We start from the raw sequence: 18,433 nt of genomic DNA on the forward strand, positions 1-18,433 counted from the left end.
CCTTTGACAAGGTCCCTCATGGCAGACTAATAAAGAATGTGTGTCAGCATGGATTTGTGTGGGGTAGCTCATGCATCACAAATCTTATTGAGTTTTTTGAACAGGTGACCAAACACGTGGATGAAGGTAGAGCAGTGGATGTGGTATACATGGATTTAAGTAAGGCTCATATAGAAGGTAAGAAGACATAGGATAGGGGGAAATATGGAGGATTGGACTCAGAATTGGCTGACCCTTAGACGACAAAGGGTGGTAGTGGATCGAAAATATTCAACATGGTGCTCAGTTACGAGTGGTGTACCAGAAGGATCAGTTCTGGGTCCTATTCTATTTCTGATGTTTGTAAATGATTTGGATGAAGGAGTGGAAAGGTGGATTGGCAAGTTCGCGGATGATACAAAGGTGGGTCACATTGTAGACAGTGCAGAGGGCTGTTCTAGGTTACAAAGGGACATTGATAGAATGCAGAGCTGGGCTGAGAAGTGGCAGATACAGTTTAACCCTGAAAAGTGTGAGGTGATTCATTTTGGAAGGACAAACTTGAAAGCAGAATACAGGGCGAACGGAAAGATTCTTGGCAGTGTGGAGGAGCAGGGGGATCTTGGGATTCATGTTCACAGTTCCCTGAGACCTGCCACCCACGTGGATAGAGTTGTTGAGAAGACGTATGGTGTGTTAGCTTTCATTAATAGAGGAATTGAGTTCAAGAGCAGTGAAGTTATGCTCTAGGTATACAAAAGCCTGGTTCGATCACACCTGGAGTATTGTGTCCAGTTCTGGACACCTCATTTACAGGAAAGATGTGGAAGCACTGGAAAAGGTGCAGAGGAGATTTATCAGGATGTTGCCTGGAATGGAGGAAAGGTCTAATGAAGAAAGGTTGAGAGAGCTAGGGCTTTCCTCTGTAGAACAACGAAGATTGAGAGGTGACTTGATAGAGGAATACAAAATGATCAGAAGTATAGATGGAGTAGACAGCCAGAGACCTTTTCCGAGGGTGGAGGCAGCTTTTATAAGGGGACATAGTTTTAAAGTGAAAGGAGGTAGATATCGGGGAGACGTCAGAGATACGTTCTATACTCAGAGAGTGGTCAGAGTGTGGAATGCAATGCTGGAGAGGGTAGTGGAGTTGGCCTCATTAGGGGCATTTAAGCAGCTATTAGATAGGCATATGGCTGATAGTTTAAGGTAGCGGTGGAGGTTAGGTAGACCTTAGGTTTCAGGTAAAAGTTCGGCACAACATTGTGGGCTGAAGGGCCTGTACTGTGCTGTACTGCTCTATATTCTATGTTGCACAGGGTCAGAAGTGAGCTTGCAAGATGGATACAAAACTGACTCAGCTGTAGAAGACAGAGGGTAGCAGTGGAAAGGTGTGTTTCTGAATGGAGGGCCGTGACTAGTGATGTTCCTCAGGGGTCAGTGATTGGACCTGTGTCGTTTGTAATATATATTTTTATAAAATATATTTGTATAAATTATTCCCTCTGATTTGGAGGAAAATGTAACTGGTCTGATTATTAAGTTTGCGGATGATATAAAGATTGGTGGAATTGTGGATAGTGATGAGGGCCACCAAAGAATATAGCAGCATATAAATTGGTTGGTGACTTGGGCAGATGGAATGGAATTTCTGGGAAGGAGTTTAATCCAGAAAAAATGAGATGCAATATGGTTTGAAGGTCTAATCTAGATGGAAAATATACAGTAAGTGGCAGACCCCTTAAGAGTACTGATAGGCAGAGGGATCTGGGTGTATAGGTGCACAGGTGACTGAAAGTGGCAATGCAGGTGGAAAAGGTAGTCAACAAGACATATGGCATGCTTGCCTTCATTGGCTGGAGCATTGAGTTTAAAAATTGGCAGGTAATGTAGCTTGTTGTTTAGGCTACGTTTGGAATATTGTGTCCAATTCTGGTCATCACACTACCAGAAGGATGTGGTGGCTTTGGAGAAGGTACAGAAAAGATTTACTAGGATGTTGCCTGGCATGGACGGCATTAGATATGAGGACAGGTTGGACAAACTTGGATTGTTCTCACTGGAACGACAGAGGTTGAGGAGTGACCTTATAGAAGTCTAAAAGGTTATGACGGGCATGGACAGATTGGACAGCCAGAAGCTGGTTCCCAGGGTGGAAGAGTCAGTTACTAGGGGGCATAGGTTTAAGGTGAGAGGGATAAGGTTTAAAGGTGATGTACGAGGCAAGATTTTTACACAGAGGGTTGTGGGTGCCTGGAATTCACTGCTGGGTGAAACAGATACCATAGCGGCTTTTAAAGGGCTGTTGACAAATATCTGAATCGGATGGGAGTAGAGGGATACGGTCCCCAGAAGGGTAAGGAGCTTTCATTGTGATGGGTAGCATGTTGGTGCTGGCTTTAAGGGCCACGGGCCTGTTTCTGTACTATAATTTTCTTTGTTCTTTGTTTGAGATCATGGCTGATCTGATAATCTTGATCTCTGCCTTTTCCCCTTGACTCATGATGCCCCTACTGATTGAAATTCTGTCCATCTCAGCCTTGAATATACTTAATGTCACAACCTGAACAACCCTCTGTGGCAAGGACGTATCAGTCGAAGCACAGGGAATAAGAGCAGTGAGGCGATGTTAGAGCTGTATAGGACTTTAGTCAGATCACAGCTGGAGGATTGGATGCAGTTCTGGTCACTATGCAGTTGGAAGAATATGATTGCACTGGAGGGGGTGCAGAGGAGAGTCAATAAAATGTTTTCTTTGGAGGAGTGTTTTCTGTGAAGCCAGGCTAGATGCATTTGGGTAGAATTCTTTGGAGCAGAGAAAGTTGAGGGAATCCTGATGGAGGTGTAGATTAGATTCCCTATAGTGTGGAAACAAGCTATTTGTCCCAACAAGTCCACACTGCCCCTTGCAGCATCCCACTCAGACCCCTTCCCCTATAACCAAACACCCCTGAACACTACGGACAATTTAGCATGGCCAATCCAACTAGCCTGCACATCTTTGGACGTGGGAGGAAACCGGAGCACCCAGAGGAAACCCACGCAGACACGGGGAGAATGTGCAAACTCCGCACAGACAGTCGCCCGAGGCTGGAATCGAACCTGGGTCCCTGGCTCTGTGAGGCTGCAGTGCTAACCACTGAGCCACCGGGCTGCCCGTACGGTGTATAAGGGTGAATGGAAAACAACTGTTCCCCTCGCAATGGGGCATAATTTTAAGATGAAAGGCAGGAGGTACAGCAGGGATTTGAGGATTTTTTTTCACCCAGAGGGGAGGTCTGGAATTCACTGCTTGGGAGGGTAATTAAACAGGGTAATCTTACAAATCTTAAATCATTCAAGATTAGGGGTCTACTGCTGAAATGTGGGACGAGTAGAGATTCAGTATAATATAGAGTACTGTACTGTATGACTCTGGATTCACTGTCCTGTGAGGCCAGAAATTCCTACATATCTCTGTCTAACATATGTGATCCTTTATTCTGAGATTATGCCCTCCAGTCCTAGATTCTCCTACAATGGGAAACAACCTCTCTGTGTCTACCCTGCTAAGTCCACTAAGAATCTTGTATACTTCAATAAGGTTGTCTCTCATTCTTTTATATTCCAACGAGTACAGGCCATGTGAGTTGAGCTTTCTTTGGATAAGGACTCCCAAACTGTTTGTAGTATTCCAGCATGGTCTGAATTGTGCCGTGCACTTTTTTAGGAAAACCCTCCTACTTTATATTCCATTCGCTTGGAAATAGAATTTGTTTTCTCTGTTATCCTTGGACTTGAATGGTGGATTTTTGTGAATCACGGATAAGAACTCCCAAATCCTTCTGCTCTGTAGCTTTTTTGAAGTCTTTGTCTATTTCAAAAATATTCAGTTCCTCTACTCCTCCTGTAAAAAATGTATAAATTCACATTTCCCTCACATTATATTCCATCTTCCAAGTTTTTGATCCCTCACTTAATCTGTCTCATATTTCAGTGTTGACTCATTGTGTGATCCTCACGGCTTGTTTTTCCAACTATTTTAACGTCATCTGCAAACTTAGATGTCATACATTCACATTCCTCATACAAATCATTCATACATATTGTAAATAAGTGTGGTCCCAGCACTGATCTTAATTACAGCTTGCCATCCTGAATATGCCCTCCTTATCCCAACCCTCTATCTTCAAAAAGTGAGCAATTCTGGTAGCCTTGCTCATATACTGCCCTCCACATCATGGGCTCTTGTCTTATTGAGTAGCGTAATGTGTGTTACCTTATCAAGTACTTTCTAAAAATCCAAATAAATTGGAGCAGCATGGTGGCTCAGTGGTTGGCACTGGTGCCTCACAGTGCTAGGGACCTGGGTTCAATTCCACTGTCTGTGTGGGATTTGCACATTCTCCCCTCCAGGTGCTCTAGTTTCCTCCAGCAATCCAAAAACAAAACATGTGCAGGTTAGGTGAATTGGCCATGCTAAATTTCCCAGAATATTCAGGGATGTCTAGATTAGGGGGATGCTGTTGAAGTTGGTTGGCTCAACAAACTGGTTTGTTGTTCCACAGAAATTTCATTACCATGCTGGGTAACATCATCAGTGTGTTTTCCTGCCTGTATTTTAAACTCTGGAGCCCATTGAGCTGGATTGCCTCACTTCCGGTTTTCCTTTGTCGTGGAGCGTATATGGGGTCGGGTTCTTTAATGGTTTACTTCGTGGAGTGCCAGGCTTCTTGGAATTCTTGTGCCTGTCTCTGCTTAGCTTGTCCCAGGATATTGGTGTTGACCCAGTTGAATTGGTGGCTGTCCTTATCCAAGTGGATTGAGATGAATGAGTATTGGTCGTGTCTTTTTGTAGTCATTTGGTGTTCATGTACTCTTGTTGTTAGTTTCCTTCCTGTTTGTCTGATGTAGTGTTCATCACAGTCTCTGCTGGGAATCTTGTAGATGACATTGGTCCTGTGCATGGTGGGGAGTGGGTCTTTAGTTTGGTGGTGATGTTACCCAGCAGGGTAATGAAACGTCTGCGGAACAACAAACTAGCTCGGCGAGACAACCAACCTCAACACACACAACTCAAGCTATGAATCAACTCCAAAACCTTACAATTTAGGGGGATAGGTCTGGGTGGGATGCTCTGAGTGCTGGTGTGGACTTGTTGGGCCAAAGGTCGTGTTTCCACACTGCAGGGATTCTATGAACATTGCATACATTGTCTCCCCTTTATTTATCCTACCCATTGCCTCCTTAAAGATTTCTAGTAAGTTTATCAGGCATGGCTTTTCCTTCATGATGTCATACTGACTCTGCTTGTTCACAGTGTGTAATTCTAAATGATCTGTTCTTACATCCTTTTGTAAATGCCCCTACCATTTCCCCACTAATAGATGCTAAGCTAATTGGTTCTGTACTTACCTGTCTTTTTTTTTGTCTCCATCCCTTTTTAAACAAGGGTGTTACGATAGCAATTTTACAATTCTCTTTTACCAGAATCTGAAGATTCCTGACAGGTCGTTACCAGTCATCCATTATCTTTTCAACACCAAAAGAACGGTGGATGCTGGAGATCAGGATAAAAAACAGAAATTGCTGGAAAACCTCAGCAGGCCTGGCAGCATCTGGAGAGATATCAGAGTTAACATTTCTGGTCAAGTGACCCTTCCTCAGAACTGATGGTAGCTAGAAAAAGGTGCATTTTTATGCAGAAGATAGGGTGGGGCAAGGAAGTAATGATTAAACAATAGGTGGAGATAAAACCCTAAGAGACTGAAGAACAATTGGAGAGACAAACAAGTGGATCATGATCAATTTGGAAGTATGAATAGCTTCTAATGGAGACTACCATTTACTCCCTACCTCCTTCTGTTACCCTATCTTCTGCATAAAATCTAACTGCACACCAGCAACCGAAGTGTGAAGCTAGATGAACACAGCAGGCCAAGCAACATCTTAGGAGCACAAAAGCTGACATTTCGGGCCTAGACCCTTCACCAGAGAGCTCTGATGAAGGGCCTAGGCCCGAAACGTCAGCTTTTGCACTCCTAAGATGCTGCTTGGCCTGCTGTGTTCATCCAGCTTCACACTTTGTTATCTTGGATTCTCCAGCATCTGCAGTTCCCATTATCTCGGAACACTAGCTACCATCAGTTCTGAGGAAGGGTCACTGGACCTGAAATGATATCTCAGCTTTCACTCCACAGTTCTTGACTGATGCTGCTAAGCTTTTCCAGCATTTTCTTTTTTAGTGTCTATTATCTCTGTAGCCACTTTGATTAATGTCCTAGGATGCATCCCATCAAGTTCAGGGCACTTATCAATTGTTAGCTCCATTAATTTTCTGAGCACATTTTCTCCAGTGATAGTTATTGTATTTATTTCTTGTTGCCCAGCTCCTTGAATATTTAGTAAATTTGAGAATCTATTTGTGTCTTCTACTGTGAGACTGAATCAAAGTACAGCAAATGCATCGACCATTTCTTGTTTCAACATTATTATTTTTATTCATCACCACCTTTTTGTGGGAAATCAGGAATGGCAAACAAATGTTGGCCACAATACCTGAAAAGCAATGTAATTTGCAAATTTTTACAACAAGCGTGAAATACCTCGCAAAAAGATGGAAGTTGTATTTTGTTTCTGTATTTTGTTTTTATTGATGCCTCTAAGCAAGGCACTGAATACAGAAAGCTGAACAACAAATTACTTGCTCCAAATTCTGCTCTTGGAGTTTGAATGAAAGCCTGATCCCACACATTGTGTTTTTATTCCAGATTTTCTCCAGACACAACACCTTACAACTATTTTTAAGTGTCACTTATTGTTTGAATTTTTGTAATATTCTCTCTCTCTCTCTCTCTCCATTGATTGTGTGTGCTGATCAAGTGTCTGGAAGGGTAATCGTATCCTGGGGAAGATGTTTCATGATGAGCTCATGAAGAGGTAATGTTAGTGTGCTTTAAGGTGAACACATCCCCCAACGCTTCCTACTCTTGGGAAATTGTCTCATAGCCCCTGAGGTAACGAACTTGCCATATGGACAGGAGGTTGTTGAAGCAAACCTGCATCGTAGTATCTGCTGATATGCTAAATAAATGAAGCTAGATAGTTACATCAATCAAAGTCCTTGCAAATGTCCATGAGGTGCCTTCATCATTTACTTGACAAATCCTTCAAACCTTCTGATTTCTGCTGCTCACCTGTTTCCTTGCACAGGTTGTACAGGAGTGGCTTAAAAAGTGCTTTTATATTAACATCCAGATATTCATAACATAACTTACAGAAGTATATAATATTATGAGCGCCATAATTAGGGGGAATAGTCGAGGTCTTTTCCCTGGGGTTCGAAACTACAAGGCAGCGGTTTGAGGTGAAAGGGGAGAGATTTATAAGCAATCTAAGGGGCAATGTTTTCATGCAGAGGGTGGTGCATATATGGAAGGAGCTGCCAGAGGAAGTTGTGGAGGCTGGTGCAATTACAACATTTAAAAGGTTTCTTGATGGGTATATAAATAGGAAGGGTTTTAGAGGGATATGGGCCAAATGGCTGCAAGTGGGATACGATAATTTAAGATATCTGGTTGGCATGGACGAGTTGGACCGATGGTCTGTTTCCATGCTGTACTGCTGAATGACTGTAAGGTTCTCAGGAGAATTAGATAAACAGAAAAATTCTGAGGGTCAAAGGAACAACTTGACTGTTATGCAACCAGCTAAATGTTGAAGACCTTTGGTGTGTTAACTATGAAGTATTAAATATGTCATGAGTAAGCATTAAAAGCATTTTTTTCTTTCAGTTTTTAGCAACACTTTAGCATGATACCAGGCTGCTGAGACAGGGAAATCAATGCCATAAATCCGCAGATGGAAATGGAATACTTACCAGGATGTTAGGTGCTCTGTTTATCATTATACACCACTACAGCCTAATACATGGTTTGTTTCAGAGGTTACATTTTAGACACAATTATTCAAACTTGGTCAAGGAACAAAACTCTCTGAAATTCTAATTTTTGTTTTCACCTTCTAGACCCGTAATGAAACATTCCTTCTGAATTCCGTCATCAAATTTTTACTTTTCAGTGTGTTTGGTGTAGATATTAACACTAAAAACTACATTTTTGTAACATTCCATCTAGTGATGCATTCTTGCTTTTCAACCGATAATTAATTGTTTCAATTAGATTTTACCACTATGCCTTGGCCTGTATTATATCCTGACCCCATCTGGAGGGAATTGTGTTGGAATGGCCAAAAATAGTGACCTGAGACGGGGGAGGGGGCCTGGTCACATGTTCCTGCCTCTTACCACTGTTCTAATGTGTAGTTGTTTGGTCATATAGAACTTGACTTTTGCTGAAAATTGGATTTTTTGTCAAAACATTTCATCTGGCCCTTATCAGGTCAATTCACAAGAAGTGCCAGAAACAAAGGGAAAACAACATGTCTGCTGCATGACAGGACAGTGCTAATTGATTGGTACGTGGATTCTGAGTGATATTGCCATGGACAATGCACCAGTTAGATAATAACTGACAGTTACACGGTCATTAACAGTGGAGGTAAGATTAATAGACTGGAACAACTACAATGGGCAATTAGAACTGACTATGTCTTCCAATCACTGTCATATATTTGTCTGAGGGAAGAGCTGTACAAAGATTTCAGTTTCAACCCCGTGAGGAACCATCCCATACTTCAAATTCCTGAACCTACAGGTATGACTTTCCAACTGTTGGTGCAACCTTATTAGTCAATGAGCCACAGTGTTAATTTTAGTATGGTGAAGTTATAGGACTAACATATTCTAAACATGACACATATTCATGGCGTTACAACAGGGAGACGGACAGCCGAATCAAATCAGCCTCTCCATATTCACAATACGGTAAAATCAAAATACTCAACGACATTCATGATTGATTCCAGTGATTCCTATTCAGGATTTTTGAATAACCAGCACCAGACTTTGTGCATAACTGATACTAGACACTAGGCTTCTTGTGTGAACAAAAAATGTAACAATTTAGTACTAACGCAATAGCTTTAAAAGGGAAAAGTAAAACCACAAGCTAATTTATTTAATTTCTGAGATTTAAACCCGATCATCCTTGATTCCAGCCCCTGCTATCACACAAAGGCAGACTGGCAATCAGATACAGTCAGTGGATAAATCAAAAGGAAAAAAAATAGATGAGATGTAACTAGCCAGTTCACTTAAGAGGTCTCCAGGACCTGAGACATCATTAGCACATGGGGATTATACCTTGCTTAGTTTCTGCTATCACTGATACACACATATTTCTTCCAGTTGGGTCCGAGGGCTATTCATTTAATTCTTATTACTGAAATTCCATTCTCTGAACTTTCAGTAAGTTGATAGTGATTGGACAACTGGGAGCAATTGAACCTTTGTCCTGTAGCTTTCTTACCCAAACAGTTCAAAAACTGGCCTCTCCCTGCAAGACTGGCCACCTGTCTATGATGTTCCAGTTAGTATTCAACATTTGTCATCTATTTTCGCATAAGTCCTCTCTGGGGTCGAAATGTCTATACAGCATCTTTTAATGAGATGCAACCTGCAATTAACTTACACCCCTGGCCTCAAAAACAAATAACACTTAGCTTGTTCCTTTTTTTTAATCCAAGCAGTTGGTCACAGTCAAAAGGTCACTTTACAGCTCTCAGTCCCCAGTTTGTGTTTAAATGTTTAACTGCATAGGATAAAGTAATGAAAAATCAGCAAGGGTTCTGACACTGGAAACTATTACAATGATTAAAAGTACATATGATTAAAGCAATTTTCCATTCAAATGCACAGGACGTAGTGTCAAGACGTGTGTACTGAACCCAAGATTTTTGGCTATAATATGCAAAATAAACATAAGACACAGATGGGAAAGAAAGGTGTTCAGATAATATTTCCCTTTTTCTTCACTGCTCTGTTTGCAACAACTTGTGTTTTAGAGGGTTGTTCCAAAACTTCTGAGTGTTGTGAGCTGCTGTATAAATATGAAGCAGACATTCAGTTTAATTTTAAATGAGAAGAACGACCATTTTTATTTACATATATCCAAAACAGGAAGTAAAGTATATGTTCAAATTTCAGTCCTTTAAGCTGTAGATGGTGCTTGCTGCATGGGCTCTCTTACATGGCTCTTGGGAAAATATAGAAACATAGAAAATAGATGCCTGTCCACCCTTTAAAATGACCATGACAGACCTGTTCCTGTTTTCTCCCCATACCCTTTCAGCCCTAATTGTCTCTTTGGAGAATGAAAGTTAACATTTTCTGGATTTCCAAATGCGGTTATGGTTGAGTTTTCACAAAAGTCAAATCTTTTCACGTTGAAGATCATTCAGCGTCATCTTGCACTGCCTGGGTTGACTGGGTGTGAGGAGAGGAGAAATGGCTCCTTTCTCTTTTTGGGTCTGCCCACTGTCTTTTTCCTAGTTCTCGGGGTAATATAAATCTGTAGTCAGCTTCATTCACATGATCAATACTTCTGATGTCCACACAGAGTGACTTAATTAGAAGCTATTGTTATATAATGAAGAACAGAACACAGGTACATGGGACTGGGATTTTATAGCCATCACAGAAACATGGCTCAGGGAGGGAAAGGACTGGCAGCTTAATGTGCCAGGGTATGGGTGCTTTTAGGCTGGGCAGAGGTGGAGGAAAGAGGGGAGGGGGAGTTGCATTTCTGATTAAAGGGAGTATCGCAGCAGTAGTCAGCGATGGAATATCTGAGGGATCATTCAGTGAGGCTTTGTGGGTGGAGCTAAGAAAAAGGAAGGGGGCGGTGATGTTATTGGGGTTGTACTAAAAGAATGGGAATTAGAGGAACAAATATGCAGGGAGACTGCGGACACTTGCAGGAGAAGAAGGTGGGAGACTTTATTTTTCTTAACATCGACTGGGGCTGCCATTGTGTTAAGGGCTTAGGTGAAGTGGAATTTGTTAAATGTGTTTGGGAAAATTTCCTTAAGCATTACATTGAGAGTCCTACTCGGGAAGGGGCAAAACCTGACCTACTGTTGGGAAGTAGAGCAGGACAGATGACGGAGGTGACAGTGGGGGAGCACTTTGGGACCTGTGATCATAGTTCTAATGATTTTTAAATAATTACGGAAAAATATAAAACTGGTCCACAGGTTCAAGTTATAAATTGGGACAAGGTGAATTTTGATGGGATTAGACAGGAGCTTGCAGGGGTTAACTGGTGTAGTTTGTTTGCAAGCAAAGGGACCTCTGGCAAGTGGGAGGCCTTTAAAACTGTGATAGCTTGAGTTCAAAGTCTTTATGTTCCTGAGAGGGTGATGGGCAAGGTTGGCAGGAATAGGGAATCTTGATGATAAGAGATAGTAAGGCTTTGACAAGTAAAAGGGGGCATGGCTCAGGTACAAGTTGAAAGGGGAAAAGTTTAATGGAGATATGCGTGAAAATCTCTTTACTCAGAGGGTGGTGGGTGCCTGGAATGTATTGCCAGCAGAGGTGGTAGAGGGGGGACAATAGCGTCATTTAAGATGTATGTAGACAGATAGATGAATGGGCAGGGAGCAGAGGGATGCAGATCCTTGGAAAATAGGCGACAGGTTTTGATAGAGAATCTGGATCAGTGCAGGCTTGGAGGGACGAAAGGCCTGTTCCTGTGCTGTAATTTTCTTTGTTCTTTGTTCCACAGGCAGCTGGGATCAAGGGAATCCCCGCAGGCATATAGGGGATACAGGAGTTTACTGAAAAGGAAATCAAGAGGGTGAAAAGGAGGCATGAGATAACATTTGCTGACAAAATTAGGGTGAATGCAAAGAGATTCTTTCGGAATGTTGAAGGAAAAAGAATAACTAGAGAGAGAATAGGACACCTCAAGAGTCAAAGTGGATATGTATGTGAGGAACCGCAGGAGATGGGTGAGGTCCTCAATGAATATTTCTCATCTGTATTTACCATGTAGAAAGACATGAAGACATTTCAGCTGGCTCTTATCAGGTCAATTCACAAGAAGTGCCAGAAATAAAGGGAAAAACAACATGTCTGCTGCATGATAGGACAGTGCTAATTGATTGGTACATGGATTCTGAGTGATATTGCCATGGACAATGCACCAGTTAGATAATAACTGACAGTTACATGGTTATTAACAGTGGAGGTAAGATTAATAGACTGGAATAACTACAATGGGCAATTAGAACTGACTATGTCTTCCAATCACTGTCATATATTTGTCTGAGGGAAGAGCTGTACAAAGATTTCAGTGTTATGAAGACTTGGTAACTTGGGGAAGTTAATGGCGATATCTTGGGGACAGTCCATTTCACAGTACAGGAAGCGTTGGAAGTATTAGAATGTGCGAAGGTGGATAAATCTCTTAGTCCTGACCAGATATATCCAAGAGCCCTGCCAGAGGCTAGGGAAGAAATTGCAGGGCCCTTGATGATATATTTGCACCACTGTTAGCCACGGATGAGGTCCTGGAAGACTGGAGGGTAGCGAATGTAGTGCTCTTGTTCAAGAAGGTCTGTAAAGAAAAACATGGGAAATATAAACCTGTAAGCTTGACATCTGTGGTAGGTAAGTGACTTGAGAAAATCCTGAAGGATAAGATATACATGCATTTGGAAGAACAGAGTTTGATGAGGAGTAGTCTGCATGGCTTTGTGTGTATGAGATCATGCCTCACAAATCTGTTAAAGTGACCAGGAAGGTTGATGGGGACAGGGCGGTAGACATAGTCTATATGGATTTCAGTAAGGCCTTTGATAAGGTTCCACATGGTAGGCTGCTCTGGAAGTTTAGATTGCATGGAATCCAGGGAGAGATGGCAAATTGGATTCACAATTGGCTGGATAGTAGGAAGTTGAGGGCAATACTGGATGGATCTAATCTGACTGGATGCCTGTGACTAGTGGTGTGCCTCAGGAGTCCATGCTAAGCATATTGCTGTTTGTTATCTGTATCAATGATTTGGATGAGATTGTACGAGGCATGCTTAGTGAGTTTGCATTTAAATAGGTAGTGAAGAAGGTTATCAGAAATTGTAGCAGGATCTTCAGCTGAGGACGTAGGCTGAGAAACGGCAAATGGAGTTTAATTTAGGTAGAGTGAGGTGTTGTATTTTGGAAAGTAAAGTCCAGGGTGGAGTTTCATGGTGAAAGGTCAGGCCTTGAGGAAGCTAGTGGAAGAGTGAATCTTGGAGTTCAGGTGTACAGTTCTCTGAAAGTGGAGCCACAGGTAGACAGGGCAGTGAAGAAGGCCTTTGGCACACTGGCCTTCATCAGTCAGGATACCAAGTACAGAAGTTGAGAAGTTATATTGCTGTTGTACATGATGTTGGTGAGGCCGCACTTGGAGTGTTGTGTTCAGTTTTGGTTACCTTTCTATCGGAAGGATGTTATTGAACTGTGAAGACTGTAGAAGAAATTTACAAGAATGTTGCCAGGGCTCAAGCGACTGAGTTATAGGGAGAGGTTGGACAAACTGGGGCTTTTTCTTTAGAGCATAGGAGACTGAAGGGGGATCTTATAAAAGTGTGTAAGATCATGAGATGTTTGGATAGAATGAATGCATTCAGTCTTTTTCCCAGCATTAGGGAATTGAGAACTTGAGGGCATCAGTTTAAGGTAAGAGAGGAAAGAGTAAATGGGAACCTGAGGGGCTACTTTTTTTACAGAGAGGGTGGTAAGCATGTAGAATGATCTTCCAGTGGAAGTGGTTGAGGTGGGTGTGTTAACAACATTTAAAAGGCATTTAAACAAATACATGGATAGGAAACTTTTAGAAGGATATGGGCCAAGTGCAGGAAAATGGGGTTAGTATGGATGGACCTTTTGGTCAGCATGAACCAGTTTGGGTCAAAGGGCCTGTGTCCATGCTGTAAGTGTCAAGAAAAAACAGAAGGTGGTCTTTCACGCTGACTTATGGTTTGACTGGTTTCTTTACAACACACCTTGTTAAGATTTGAGTTTGGAGACAGTAAGTCTAGGGGTCCATAGATTTTAAGCTTTGGGTCATTCCACAAACAACAGAAGGTATAATTTCCACACTTAGATTTTGTCCTGGTACCTCCATTTGAAGGAGTATATGCCAACATGGTCATTTACATTTCAAGTGCTTTCTGGAAGCACATTGAGATATGAGTTAATCCTTTGTCTGTGAGGGAACTGAAATAACTCCACAGAGGTCAGTATCTTGTCACCAATCCATTACACAGGGAGGGTCATTGTCAGTGACCCAGCTTCCTCAGTGCCAGAGTCAATAGATGTGAAGCTGTAAAAGCACAGCGGGTCAGGTAACATCGAAGGAATGAAAGTCGATGTTTCAGGTTAAAGACCTTCATCAGCACTCAAAACATTGACTTTCCTGCTCCTCAGATGCGGTCTACCCGGTTGAATTCATTACAGAAACGACAGAAGCCCCCTGCCTTTGATGTCTATCTTGCCCCAAGGCAAATCATTTATATATCATGTTGTTCTTTATTTTTAACAAAAAATATGTACATTGTCATCATAGGCTTACAGATGTAAATGTGATCCATGAAATACACTATATTCCATCATGACTGTGCCTGGATATGGGGTGGAAGTAGGTTCAATTGGGGAATTCAAGAGGGCATTGGATGATTATTTTTGGATAGAAATAGCGTTCAAGCGTACAGAGAAAAGGCAGGAGTTTAACACAAGGTAATGATGTCGTTTGAAGAGCCAGTGTATACGAGTTAGGCTGAATGGTCTTCTTCTGCTTCAATATCTATGATCTGCTCACTGACAGGTTCTGGCTTTTGGCAGGCTTTCTATGTCTCACTATACTGTGCCTGTCTTTTCATTTGCCAATAACATCTTCCAAGGTTCAAACCATCATGTATTGATATTCCTTTTTCCCTATCCTTTTTTTTCCCTGAGGTGTTTCCTACATAAGATTCCTTATCAGCTCTTTCCTCTTAAAATGTTCTCTGGCCTGTTTATTTGTAACTATATTTAGCAAATAGAGTCATGGAATCACAGAGATACAAAGCGCGGAAACAGACCAGTTATTAGAACAAAGAACAAAGAAAATTACATACAGGAGCAAACCCTTTGGCCCTCCAAGCCTGCGCCTATCCAGATCCTCTATCTAAACCTGTCGCCTATTTTCCAAGGATCTCTATCCCTTTGCTCCCTGCCCATTCACATATCTGTCTAGATACATCTTAAATGACGCTATTGTGCCCGCCTCTACCACTTCCATTGGCAGCACGTTCCAGGCACCCACCACCCTCTGTGTAAAGAACTTTCCACACATATCTCCATTAAACTTTGGCCCTCTCACCTTAAAATTGTGACCCCTAATAATTGAATCCCCCACTCTGGGAAAAGGCTTCTTGTTATCCACCCTGTCTATACCTCTCATGATTTTGTAGACTTCCATCAGGTCCCCCCTCAACCTCTATCTTTCTAATGTAAATAATCCTAATGTACTCAACCTCTCTTCACAGTTAACACCCTCCATACTGGCAACATCCTGGTGAACCTCCTCTGCACCCTCTCCAAAGCATCCACATCCATTTGGTAATGTGGCAACCAGAACTGTACACAGTACTCCAAATGTGGTCGAACCAAAGTCCTATACAACTGTAACATGACCTGCCGACTCTTGTACTCAATACCCCATCTGATAAATGAAAGCATGCTGTATACCTTCTTGACCACTCTATCGACCTGAGTTGCCACCTTCAGGGTACAAAGGACCTGAACATCCAGATCTCTCTGTGCATCAATTTTCCCAGGGCGTTTCCATTTACTGTATAGTTCTCACTTGAATTGGATCTTCCAAAATGCATCACTTGCATTTGCCTGGATTGAACTCCATCTGCCATTTCTCCGCCCAACTCTCCAGTCTATCCATATTCTGCTGCATTCTCCGACAGTCCCCTTCACTATGTGCTACTCCCCCAATCTTAGTGTGATCTGCAAACTTGCTAATCAGACCATCTTTATCTTTCTAAAGATCATTTATGTATATCACAAACAACAGTGGTCCCAACACAGATCCCTGTGGAACACCACTGGTCACAGTTCTCCATTTTGAGAAAGTCCCTTCCACTGCAACTTTCTGTCTCCTGTTGCCCAGCCAGTTCTCTGTCCATCTAGATAGCACACTGTGGACCGCATGCAACTTCACTTTCTCCATCAGTCTACCATGGGGAACCGTTTCAAACGTCTTACTGAAACTGTTTTCTAAATTAACCAAGACCCATTTGCCAGCAATTGGCCAATGTCCCTATGAACCCTTCCTATTCATGTACCCCTCCAGATGTCTTTTAAGTGTTGTAATAATACCAGCTCCACCATTTCCTCTGGCACCACCACCTTCTGCGTGAAAAACTTGCCCCCTAGGTCTCTTTTAAATCTTTACCCTCCTACCTTAAATCCATGCACTCTAGTTTTGGACTCGTCCACCCTCGGGAAAAGACCTTGGCTGTACACCCTATCTGTGCCCCTCTTGATTTTATAAACCTCTATAAAGTCACCCCTCAGTCTCTGATGCTCCAAGGAAAATAGCCCCAGCCTATTCAACCCCTCCTTATTAGCTGAAACCCTCCAATTCTGGTGACATTTTTGTAAATCTTTTCTGAACATTTTCAAGTTTCACAGCATTTTTCCTCCATTAGTGAGACGAAAATTGGCAAACAGATTTAATTAAATTGACTGGCTTAAGCTCTAGATGGTTTTGAAAGACGTTGGCATAGACAGGAGAAATAGACGACTCATGTGAATTCCGCACAAACAACAAGCAGTGACAGTGAGAGTAGCCAAGGGCAAGTTGGAACCCTGTGTAGATGAAAGAGGAGATCGACAAAGGTGTTATTTATCAACAGTCCTCTTCAATGTCTATGCAGAAGAAATGATCAAACGCAGAGACTGAGGTGTTAAGATCTGGGGGCGAATGGTAACATCAGTTAGATTTGGATATGACAAGCACTAGTAGCAAGCAGAAAAGGTTTGCAAGTAGAGAGACAAGTAACAGTGAGTGTGAACTTTGGAATGAAAGTGAACACTGACAAAAAAAACAAAATGATACGCATCTCAAAATCACAAAGCAATACTCACATATTCATAGAAGGGATGAAACATCTGAACAAGGGCAGAAATTTCAGTTTTTAGGAAGTGTAATATCTGCAGATGCAAAATGCAACACCGAAATAAGAGAAAGACTTGTGATGGGAAAGATGCTAAGCTGCTAACTAGAATGAATGCCTTAGTTATTCGGCAAAGGTATATAAAATACAGAGTAAACACGTTTCAGCATTTCCAATGCTGTGGCAAAGAATGAAAGGTGACAGATTGCCCAGACAATAAGCTAAGATCACGCTCCTACCAATAGTGGACTGGCTTCTATATGGGCTCTAGTTGCATCCTAGCGTAGACCACTGTTTGAACAAAGTGTATGTGCTAGTAAAGAAGCTAGGGGTCACTGTTGCGGCAGGTACCACCAATCAGAATTTTGATCTCCTCCTGATAGTGTCATTTATCCTGTTATCTGGCAGCTTTTGGGTCTGAACTCTTTCCTCCCTTTGAATGTTTCAATAAGACCTGGGATATCCAGAATGTCATGGGTGCAGCCAGAGATGTCGTGGTCAGCTGTCTGAGCTCTGATTGCCAGTCGCAGTGATACTGCTGATGCTGCTTATGCCATGCAGCATGTAATAACCTTGGAGGAAGGAACCAAATGTCAGCCATACGTATACAGCAAACCAATCCCCAACTACTCAATAACTGTACAAGGAATATAGGGGCAGTAATTTGTTACTAACGTTATTCAGGCAGGGAATGGGTGTAAATTATACACCAATGCTTTACAGAACATTTTGAACTGAGATTGCACTTTAACTCTAATGCAATCTTTTTCCAGATCACCACCAAACACACTCAGCAATCCCTCTTCTCTGTTTCCCCAGTTTTGATCAGACTCCCTGTATCTGTGAAGCAGGCCTGGGCTGAGGAGCCTGTACAACAGCGACCATGAGCAGAAACACAGGAGGGTCTGAAGCTGTCACTCAAATTCCCAGTTCAGCCGCATAACATCCTGGCTTCTCTTGCACTCAGGCAGAGATTGAAGTGGCCTTTAGCTGTGCCAAGTTGTGTTAAAACATTTAAAATGATGCTAGAAGTGTATTTTGAAGTTCATGAGCACTTTGGACTTAACATTTTCTCTATGCTGCTTTCCTGAAATGATACAGTGAAACCCCAGACCTTATGGAAAAGGTCATCTCCTCTCCAGAGTTGCTATTGTCGCTCAGCATAAAGACAGCTCACAACCCCAAATGTGACTTCTGTGATGCCATCAAATGGCACTGTACACAGTATGGGTTACACTATTGTAGTAGGTGGGAAGAAAGAATGGGACAGATTTTAGCTTCTACAGGTTTGAGTTGATATTTGTCTGTCAACGAACATGTCTTATTACAAATCGTTGCTCCACAACTTTTCATTTGAGCTG

This window comes from Stegostoma tigrinum, chromosome 24 (genome assembly GCF_030684315.1).
Source record: "Stegostoma tigrinum isolate sSteTig4 chromosome 24, sSteTig4.hap1, whole genome shotgun sequence".
In the NCBI taxonomy this organism is placed as follows: domain Eukaryota; kingdom Metazoa; phylum Chordata; class Chondrichthyes; order Orectolobiformes; family Stegostomatidae; genus Stegostoma; species Stegostoma tigrinum.